Below are 10,000 nucleotides of genomic sequence, written 5' to 3' on the forward strand. Positions count from 1 at the left end.
CCTCTCCTCCCTCTCCCGTCCCCCCCTCGCCCCTCCTCCTTCGCCCTTTCCCCCCTCTCCCCTCCTCCTTCTCCCTTCCCCGCTCTCCTCCTCCTCCTCCTTCTCCTTCTCCCTTCCCCCCTCTCTCCCTCTCTCCCTCTCTCCCTCTCCTCCTCCTCCTTCTCCCTCTCCTCCTCCCTTCCCCCCGGTCCTTTCTGGCTGACCCTTCTCCACCCACCCCGAGGTCCTCTCTCTAGGACTAAGGGATCCAAGCGCTGTTGTTATTGTTTACTGGAAGGGAAGCTGGAAAGCAAAGGTTCTTCCGGGGAACCGAATACCGCCGTGGATGTCTTTCTACGCTACGACGACGGTGAAAAAAGGAGAGAGAGAGAGAGAGACGAAAGGAGAAGAAGAAGAGAGGACGAGGAGAGAAAAAAAAGACACGTAGATACGAGGGAGAAAAGGCGGAGGAAGGAAGAAGTAGAAAAGGGCAAATTGAAATGGTGTTGAGCGAAACTTAAAGGGTCCGGGACGCGGCCGCGGCCTCACAAGGGATCGTTCGTTCTGCCGCGGAGGAATGAACGTGGACCAAAGGATTATTACCAGCCTCTCGGACCTTTTTCGCGGCGCTTATATTACGCTTTCCCGCGATCCCGAGCTCAGTCCGGGCTCCACGCTCTCCGCGGAGGCTCCGTGCGTGGCGATCTCGACGTCGGGAAGCTGGCGACGAGCTCCTTATTCTCATATCGCCGGCGAGAAGAAGGGGGAAAGTATGGTCAATAAAGCTTCCCGAGAAACAATTCCCAGTTTTGAGTGAATCAGAGTGGTTATATTTTTTTTATCTTCTTTTTTTTTTTATTCCCGGCTCATTTTCGCCTTGGTAAAGGTGCGCGGGCCGGGTCGCGGGAACATGGGTTGTGCAGGTACCAGCCCGGCCTCACCGCTCCCCTCCCCTCTCCCTCACCCCCCCCCTCCCTGCTCCCTCTATCTACTCCCTCTCCCTCACTCCCCCATCCCTGCTCCCTCTATATACTACCTCTCCCCCTCACCCTCCCCTCCCTGCTCCCTCTATCTCCTCCCTCTCCCCCCACTCCCCACACCCTTCCCCCTGCCCCCGAGCTCTCCCTGTCCTTGCTGTACCTCCTCCCTTTTCCTCCCTACCTTATCCTTGTTTACTCTGTTTGCTCCTTACCGCCACTCTATCTGCTCTCCTCTCATTCTCTCTTTCTCTCTTTCTCTTGTCTTTCTCTCTATTCGCTTCTCTTCTCTCTCTCCTCTCTCACTCCTCTCTCCTCTCTTTCCTCTCTCCCTCTCCTATATTTATATTATATACATATACATGTACATAAGCTTATCCAGATACGTACTGTACATTCATACTGATATGTCTTGATATGTCTGTGTGCATATATATATATATATATATATATATATATATATATATATATATATATATATATATATATATGTGTGTGTGTGTGTGTGTGTGTGTGTGTGTGTGTGTGTGTGTGTGTGTGTGTGTTTATGTACATATATGTGTATGTATGTGTATATATGTACATATGTGTATGTATGTATATATATGTACATATATATGTACATATATATGTACATATATATGTATATGTATATATATATATATATATATATATATATATATATATATATATATATACATACATGTGTATATATACATATTCATATATGTGTATGTGTGTGTGTGTATATATATATATATATATATATATATATATATATATATATATATATATATATATATATATGAAAGATGGAATAATGCAATACCGCATTTTTATCATGAACATTATAACCTCTCCGATCGGGATTCGATCCCTCGCCGCCAATATATATATATATATATATATATATATATATATATATATATATATATATATATATATATATATATATATATATACACATACATACATACATATGCATATGTGTGTGTGTGTATGTATGTATGTATGCAGGCAGGCATGTATGAGTGTTTGCGCACACATAGACAGGCAGACATAAATATAGAATGTTATGAAATGATGGTGAAATAATCATACTGTAGTAATGAGTACGTTGTTGTATTTTGTTATGTAAATGGGTCGATGTTTTATTTTCATTATTGTTTCTACTACAACTATTACTTCATCATTTTTGTTATGGATTGTTATTATTATATTATTGTTTTATTATTATTATTTATTGTTACTATTAATAATATTATTATTATTAGATTTGTATTTTTATTTTCATTATTTTTATCAAATCTTATTATTACTTGTATTGTTATAATTATTTATCTTTTATGATTATTGCTATCATCATTACTAATAATTCGGTTACTAGTCATCAGCATTATCGTTACTCCTTAACCAACTTGCTTCTTTCACTCTGCTGTATTTGGAAGAGAAGCTAATGTGGCTCAACCTCTCACAAAGATGAATTATTACTCTTAGCACCGGCGTGTATGCAAGATCTCGCAGTCCGAGTCCTATTAAGTAGTAAAATAAACACGAAACAAACACACGACATTCCCTAACAGGCAGCGAAGATAAATAGCTTAGTCCCCCCCAACCCCTTCACGGAGCTGTCAGAAAACGACGCGGGAAAGAGATCGGCCCCCGAGATCTTGCATTCAAAACAAAATTTGCTGAAAAAATAATCTTGTTAAGTTATTGCTGAATCTTGCAGTGTCCTTCTGTTGCTGGTTTCTGAGGATCTGCCGAGTTTCTTTTTCCTTTAAGGTCCCAAGGGATATCCTCGGGGATTCCTGAATTACTTTGGATGTTTCAACTGCTTATCTGCGGTAGGAAGATGCAAGCGTTTCAGGATTTGGGGAAAAAAAAGGTAGAGAGGGGAGGAGGGAAGGGGTGGGGGAGGTGAGGGGGGGGTCAAAGAGGGGAAAGTGGATTTTATTTATATATATGGTCCCTCGTGTGCGGTTTATCTTTTTTTTATCTGACCAGGTGAACACGAAGCTTCCGTGCTGTACCAGTGTGATTTATGGTACTGGTCGAATCCATTTTTTTTTAGGGTCAGTCCGATAAACTCTGCAGTTTATAAACTCTACGACTGAGGACTTGGTAAAAGTTCTTTGTGTGTTAACTGTGCTTATGATTATTTGTGTTTTGTTAATTCTTTGTCGTCATCAATTTGATGTCTCGATACAGTGCCGTTTGTCACCTGGTTCTGTCTCTGTGGCTCCAGGTACCTGTGGCCTATCTAACTCAAGGTGTTGCTGCGTGAGTGCCAGGCCCGCTGCCACTCTCCTGGAAGGGGGAAAGGGAAAGGCAGAGAGAGAGATAGAGAGTGGAAAGAAGGAGATAGAAAGAGTAAAGGGAGAAGTAGGAAGTAGAAATCAGGAAAAAAAGTAGTTGTAAAATAAAAAGGTATTTTAGGAGGAAGTCAGACTTTAATATCGAAATGAGATGTAGTTCCTGTGCTTAAGTAAGCATTGTGGTATGGAGCGAATGATTTGAAATAGATAATAGTGAATAAAACGTATGGAATGAAGAGAAGAAGAAGACACGGGATGGGTGCGGGGGATCCGCGAGAAAAAGAACAGAAGAGATAGAAATGAAGTACGTAATAGAGAACATGATATATGAAATAAAATACGGACGAAGAGAAGAAGACGCAGGATAGGGAAGAAAGGGGGGGGGGGAAATCTGCGAAAAAGGGTTAAGAGAGAGAGAGAGAGAGAGAGAAGCAAGAAACACAGCAACGTCTTGTTCCTCCTCCTCCTCCTCCTCCTCCTCCTCCTCCCACTCCCACTCCATCACCTGAAGGGATTTACTCTTCATTTACCGCGTCTTTGGCTGAAATCTCCTCTTATTCTCCCACCTCCCCTCCCCCTCCCTCTCCTCCTTATCTCTTGCAAAGCGCCCCCTCCCCACCCTCTCCTCCTCCTCCTCTTCCTCCTCCACCCCCCTCCTCCTCCTCTTCCTCCTTCCCATCCTCCTCCCTCCTCCTTCCCCCTCCTCCTCTCCTCATCCTCATCCTTCCCTCCTCCTCCCACCCCTCTCCTCCTCCTCCTCCTCCTCCTCCTTCCCCTCCCCCTCCACTCCCTCCACCTCCACCTTCTCCTCCTCCTTCCTCCTCCTCCTCCTCTTCCTCCTTCCCCCCCTCTCCTCCCCCTCCTTCCCTCCTCTTCTCCTCCTTCCTCCTCCTCCTCCTCCTCCTCCCCCTCCTCCTCCTCCTCTTCCTCCTTCCTCCTCCTCCCACGTGACCGGTATAGGCGACGGCAATTGATACACACCTGGGCACTTGAGGGACAGCCAAGCACTACAAAGCAGAGGAAAAAAGGCTTTATTGACGTGCCACCGGGGGGAATTCCCCCCTGTGTGCGGAATGAAGACTGGCATGAGGCGCCGCAGTCTTTGCTCCCACGGGGGATTTTTTTTATTTTTCTCTTTCTTTCTTTCTTTTTTTTTTCTTTTTTTCTTTTCTTTTTTTTCTTTACGGTAAGATTGGGATATTGTCGCCGAGAGAATTATCCGACGCAGGGTATGAGGTTTTGAGAAAAGAAGAAAAGAAGTTATCCTAAAAGAAGAAAAAATATCCTAAGAGAGAAATAATCGTGAGAGAAGAAAATAAACATATCCATCCTGAAAAAAAATATCCATCCTAAAAGAAAAAAAATGTTATCCATCCTAAAGGGAAAAAATTATCCATCCTACGAGAAGAAAATAAAAATATGTCCTAAAATAAAAAAATATCCATCCTAAGGAAAAAAATTATCCATCCTAAGAGAAGAAAATAAAAATATCTATCCTAAAATAAAAAAATATCCATCCTAAGGAAAAAAATTATCCATCCTAAGAGAAGAAGAAAAAATATCCATGCTAAAAGAAAGAAAAAAATCCATCCTAGAAAGAATATTGATCCTAAGAGAAAAAGCTTATCCATCGTAAGAAAAAAAAATATCCATCCTAAAAGAAAAAATATCCATCCTAGAAGAAAGAATATCCATCCCAAGAGAAAAAAAAAATTATCCATCCCAAAAGATTTTTAAAAATATATAACCATCCTAGAAGAAAAAATTATCCATCTTAAGAAAAGTGAAAAGCTTACCCATCCTAAGAAAAAAATTATCCATCCTAGAAGAAAGAATATCCATCCCAAAATAAGATAAAATACTCATTATTAGATAAAATAATAATAATAATAATAATAAAAGTTTTAAAAATACCCATGCCAAAAACCCCTCGGTCCCGCGCCCGTCCCCCCTCCCCCTCCTCCCGCCGCGTCAGTCATGAGCAAGTTCCCGAACACCAGCGCCGCCACAACGCGTAATTAACACGATTAATATTCCGTCGCCGCCAAGATTTTCAAGTATTATTCGCGCCTGAAAACTTATAAACCGGAAACGCGCTTCTGGGATTGCAAATGGCGGGGAAAGAGATCGGACTCGTTTCCCTGACGCGGAAGGTGTGGGCGGCTCTCGGGCGGGGCGGCTCTCCGTGTCTCGTTTTCGGTTTATCTCCTTCGCTTCTTTCTCTCTTGATCTGTTTGTCTGTCTCTTTTTATTTCTCTGTTTGTGTCTTTTTCTCTGTCTGTCTATCTGTTTTTCTTTGTCTGTCTATCTATCTGTTTTTCTTTATCTGTCTATCTATCTGTTTCTCTTTCTCTGTCTGTCTGTCTCTCTCTCTCTCTGTCTCTCTCTCTCTCTCTCTCTCTCTCTCTCTCTCTCTCTCTCTCTCTCTCTCTCTCTCTCTCTCTCTCTCTCTCTCTCTCTCTCTCTCTCTCCTTCTCTCTTTCCCTCCCTATGATTTTCTCGCTCTCATTCTCTCCTTCCCTCCCTCCCTCCCTCCCTCCCTCCCTCTCCCGCTCCGTCTCTAAGCACTTATGATATTTCCACGTTCCTCGTCGAACATCTCGTTATTGCAAGCGGAGCTCTCCCGCGACCCGTTACGAGCAGCGCGAAAATGCTCGTCTTCAGCCACGGACGCGAGTTGGCGATCGGCGAAGGAGTCCGCTCGATCGGTGCGAGTCGAGTGGCCAGGGATCGGCGAAGGAGTCCGCTCGATCCGGGCGAGTGGAGTGGCCAGGGTCGGGTCTCGGGTCACGCTCGCCCGGGTCCGGACTCGGCCAGCGACATTTACTACCCGTTGCGGAATTGATGGCGTGTCTCTCAGTCCTTCCACAGTAACACGACCCCGGCCTGCGATGTCACGCCCGCCTCGCCCGCCTCGCCCGCCTCGCCCGCCTCGCCCGCCCGCGCGCATACCCGCCCTCGTCCACCCGGGATGTATGTTCGACCGGCAGGCGGGTGTTCTAGGTCAGATGTTGCGCATTCCTGGATGTGCCCCCTTGCCCCTCCTCCCCTCCTCGCCCCTCCTTCCCCTCCCCTTCTCGTCCCTCCCTCCCCTCCCTCCTCGTCCTTCCCTTCCCTCCCCTTCTTGTCCTCCCCTTCTCCTCTCCTTCTTGCTCTTCCTCCTTTGTCCCTCCCTCCCATCCTTCTTGTCCCTCCCTTCCCTCCTTGCCCCTCCCTCCCCTCACTCCCCTCCCTCCCCTCCACTCCCCTTCCCCCCTCTCTCTCTGTCTGCCTATCCCCCTTAGTTCCTCCCCTTCACCTGTTGGTCAGGACGAGTTTCTTCCTCTCAAAATCGCGTGCTTTATTTCCTTGCTTTCGGGTCCTTCGGGTGTTCTAGGTCAGCTGATCTGGACTCGAGGCTATCCCTCCTTAAAGCCTATTTGTACCTTCGTATATAAGAGTATTTAATCCGTACTGCGCCGGGTGGTTAGCCGTCTAATAAAGCCTCGCGCTGGTCTTGGCCTCTCCACCTCCGCCTCCTGCAATGGGACACGGCCTCCGCTCTCGCTCACGACTCGGGACTAAAGTGAAGCAGATTTCCATGACCGTGAAAGCCCGATGGTCCCGGAGTCACGAGTCCCGAGTGTTCGGTGCTGGCGGCGGGGAAGGAGGGTGACAGGGAGTGCGGGATCGTCTCTTAGCTCTCGTGCTTATTTACGGCCCCCGCTGCCTCGTCCCCCCGGGAGTGTCGGTGTCAGAACGGGGCTGTTGGGAAGGGGCTTCGGACGCGGGGGTGTCGGGGCGCAGTGGAACAACCCTCGGCGAAAACTCGGCGGAGGAACGTAGCGAGGGGAGTAAATTTTCCTTCGTCTCTTGGGGGTTTTGGGGAGGGTTGTGTCGTTTCCTGGTACACGGCCCTCAACCCGAGGCCCATCCCATCCTCGGACACACATTCCCACGCCCGCCTTCTTCCTCCAGCTAATCTCTACAGCCCCTCCACGCCCACAGACCTCTACACGCGCTATCTCCCAAGGCGCCCACGCCCTCCCGCTACAACTTCCTTGAGACGCCGAGGGTCCCCGCCCGCCGGCCCCCGCTTTCTCCCCGACCCCGCGACCCCGAGCCGAGGACTAATGAGCTGTTAATGTCCCTCCCGGACGACGTGGGCGATAAGGAGACGCTCACGACATCGGCCCGGTCACGATGTCCGGCCGGGGCGCTATCGGGAGGCTATCGGAGCGTCGCCCTCGGGATCGGCTCCCTCGCGTGGGTCTGGCTCTTGTCGAGGTTCGTAGAATGGCGCTCGTAGGCTCCCTCGCGCCGACGGATGGGTGGTTCCTGGCTCTTAATGGCGCTCGTAGGCTCCCTCGCGCCGACGGATGGGTGGTTCCTGGCACTTAATTGTGCTCGTAGGCTCCCTCGCGGCTCACGGAGAGGTCGGGGAACGGTGAGCGAGGGAACTGCCGTCTCAGGATTCGTGAGTGATACAAACAAATACTTTTTCAATGATAAGCAGAGAGACAGACGCACAAACGCACATACACTCTCTCTTTGCTGTCTGTTGAAGGATAACAGACACAGAAACGCACACTCTGTCTGTCTTTTGAAGAGTGACAGACACACAAATGCACGTACTCTCTCTGTCTATGTCTACTGAAGAATAACAGACACAGAAACGCACGCACTCTGTGTATGTCTATTGAATCGTGACAAACACAGAAACGCACTCTCTCTGTCAGTGTCTATTAAGGAACTGGAAGAGGAAATGTCGTGAGGATTAGGAATCCATAGCCTACGTCAGCTTGGCATCGTCTGCCGCAGACTGTGGCATTTATAATTTAAGTTACGCCTCGGTCTGGTTTGATATCAGAGGCAGCACCGCCTCCCGCCTTGTCTCGCGGCATCTCCCCTTCTTTCCCTTCACAGACGTCGACCCTCTCTTTCTCTTTCTCTTTCTCTCTCTGTCTCTTTCAATCTCTCTCTTTCTCTTTCTCTTTCTCTCTCTGTCTCTTTCAATCTCTCTCTCTCTCTTTCAATCCCTCTCTCACTCTTTCAATCCCTCTCTCTCTCTCTCTCTTTCAATCCCTCTCTCTCTCTCTCTCTCTCTCTCTCTCTCTCTCTCTCTCTCTCTCTCTCTCTCTCTCTCTCTCTCTCCTCTCTCTCTCTCTCTCTCTCTCTCTCTTTCAATCTCTCTCTCTCTCTCTTTCAATCTCTCTCTCTCTCTCTCTTTCAATCTCTCTCCCTCTCTTTCAATCCCTCTCTCTCTCTTTCAATCCCTCTCTATCTCTCTCTCTCTCTCTCTCTCTCTCTCTCTCTCTCTCTCTCTCTCTCTCTCTCTCTCTCTCTCTCTCTCTCTCTCTCTCTCTCTCTCTTTCACTCTCTCTCTCTCTTTCACTCTCTCTCTCTCTTTCACTCTCTCTCTCTCTTTCACTCTCTCTCTCTCTCTCTCTCTCTCTCTCGCTCGCTCTGTGTGTGTGTGCGTCCGCGTCGGCGAAGTTGTTTATGCGGTATGTGGGAGAGAGACTTGTTTACATACCTGTTTGCAACTTTTTTTTTCCTTTTTTTACGTGAACAGTCATGAGTTCATGTGTTCTACCCGTGGACTTAAGTCGTACATGGTGACCGCTGCAGAGTTGAACATGCGGCCCAATGGTCCTCGGACGATGCAGTAACGCCCACAGACCTGCGTGGCGTGTGGCTCTGGGGCTCTCATGGGCGTGTTTTATGGCACCCAAACCGCAGTGTTCCTTACGTGGGGACAAGGCATCCGGCGAGTGTGCGGTGACGTGCTACGCGAGGTGATGGCCGCACGTGGCAGGCAGTGTAAGACGCCCATAAAAGAGGGTTTTGCTACAGATGAAAACGTCGGGGGATGCGGAGGCTCTCGTGTCGGCTTTGGTATCTGTCGGGGCGGTCGGACTGATGCATTTCGGGGTTGTGGGATTGGTATCGTTCACGGCTGTCGGTTTTTGTGTCATTTGGGGATTTTGGGTTTGTGGTTTTGGAGGCTTTCGGTTTAATACCAATCGGGGCTGTCGGCTTTATATCATTTGGGGATGTCGGCTTTGTACCGTCGGAGGCTGCCGGCTTAGTACCAATCGCGGCTGTAGGCTTGGTACTTAATGACTGTCGGCTTTATATCATTTCGGGGCTGTCGCCTTGGTACGATGCGGGGACTCCAAGGGATCTCGACGCATTCCGGCCTCGACCAAACAGGAAGGGCGACGTCGCTGGGAAGGAGGTGCGTCGGAAGGGCTTCGCTTGTCCTCCCCCTCCTCCCCCTCCCTCCTTCATTCCCCTCTCCCTACTCCCTCCTCCTCTTCCTTCCCCCTCCTACTCCCTCCTCCCTGTCCCTTCACCCTTCCTTCCCCTCCTCTCCGCTCCCTCCCTCCTTCTTTCCCCCACCTACTCCCTCCCCCTCCTTCCAGCTCCTTCCTACTCCCTCCTCCCTTTTCCTTTCCCTCCCCCTTCTCCCTCCTCCCTCCTCCCATCCCCCATCCCCCCTCCCGGCCGTGACTCACTCCCCTCGCCCCTCATACTTCATCGGTGGCGTCATGAGGCTGAGAATGTTGATGTTGCGGGGACGGGTCAGCAGACTAGGGTCTTCCCCCACTCGGCGCCTGGCAATAACTGGGCTAAATCAGCAATTAAGACCCCCCGGCTACGGCCTTAATGAAATAGCTACGAATGGGGTTTGATTGAATGTTATTACTGTCGATAATGACGTGGATAGCCGTCGTAAAATGC

At 48.6% G+C, this 10,000-nt stretch overlaps 1 protein-coding gene across 9 annotated transcripts in view; it reads left to right on the forward strand.

The window, feature by feature from the left end:
* Window positions 1-10,000, forward strand: part of LOC113800403 (latrophilin Cirl) — a 269,428-nt gene that overhangs the window by 150,084 nt on the left and 109,344 nt on the right. The gene's annotated exons all lie outside the window — the stretch shown is intronic.

The sequence above is a fragment of the Penaeus vannamei genome, chromosome 5, assembly GCF_042767895.1.
Source record: "Penaeus vannamei isolate JL-2024 chromosome 5, ASM4276789v1, whole genome shotgun sequence".
Classification (NCBI taxonomy): domain Eukaryota; kingdom Metazoa; phylum Arthropoda; class Malacostraca; order Decapoda; family Penaeidae; genus Penaeus; species Penaeus vannamei.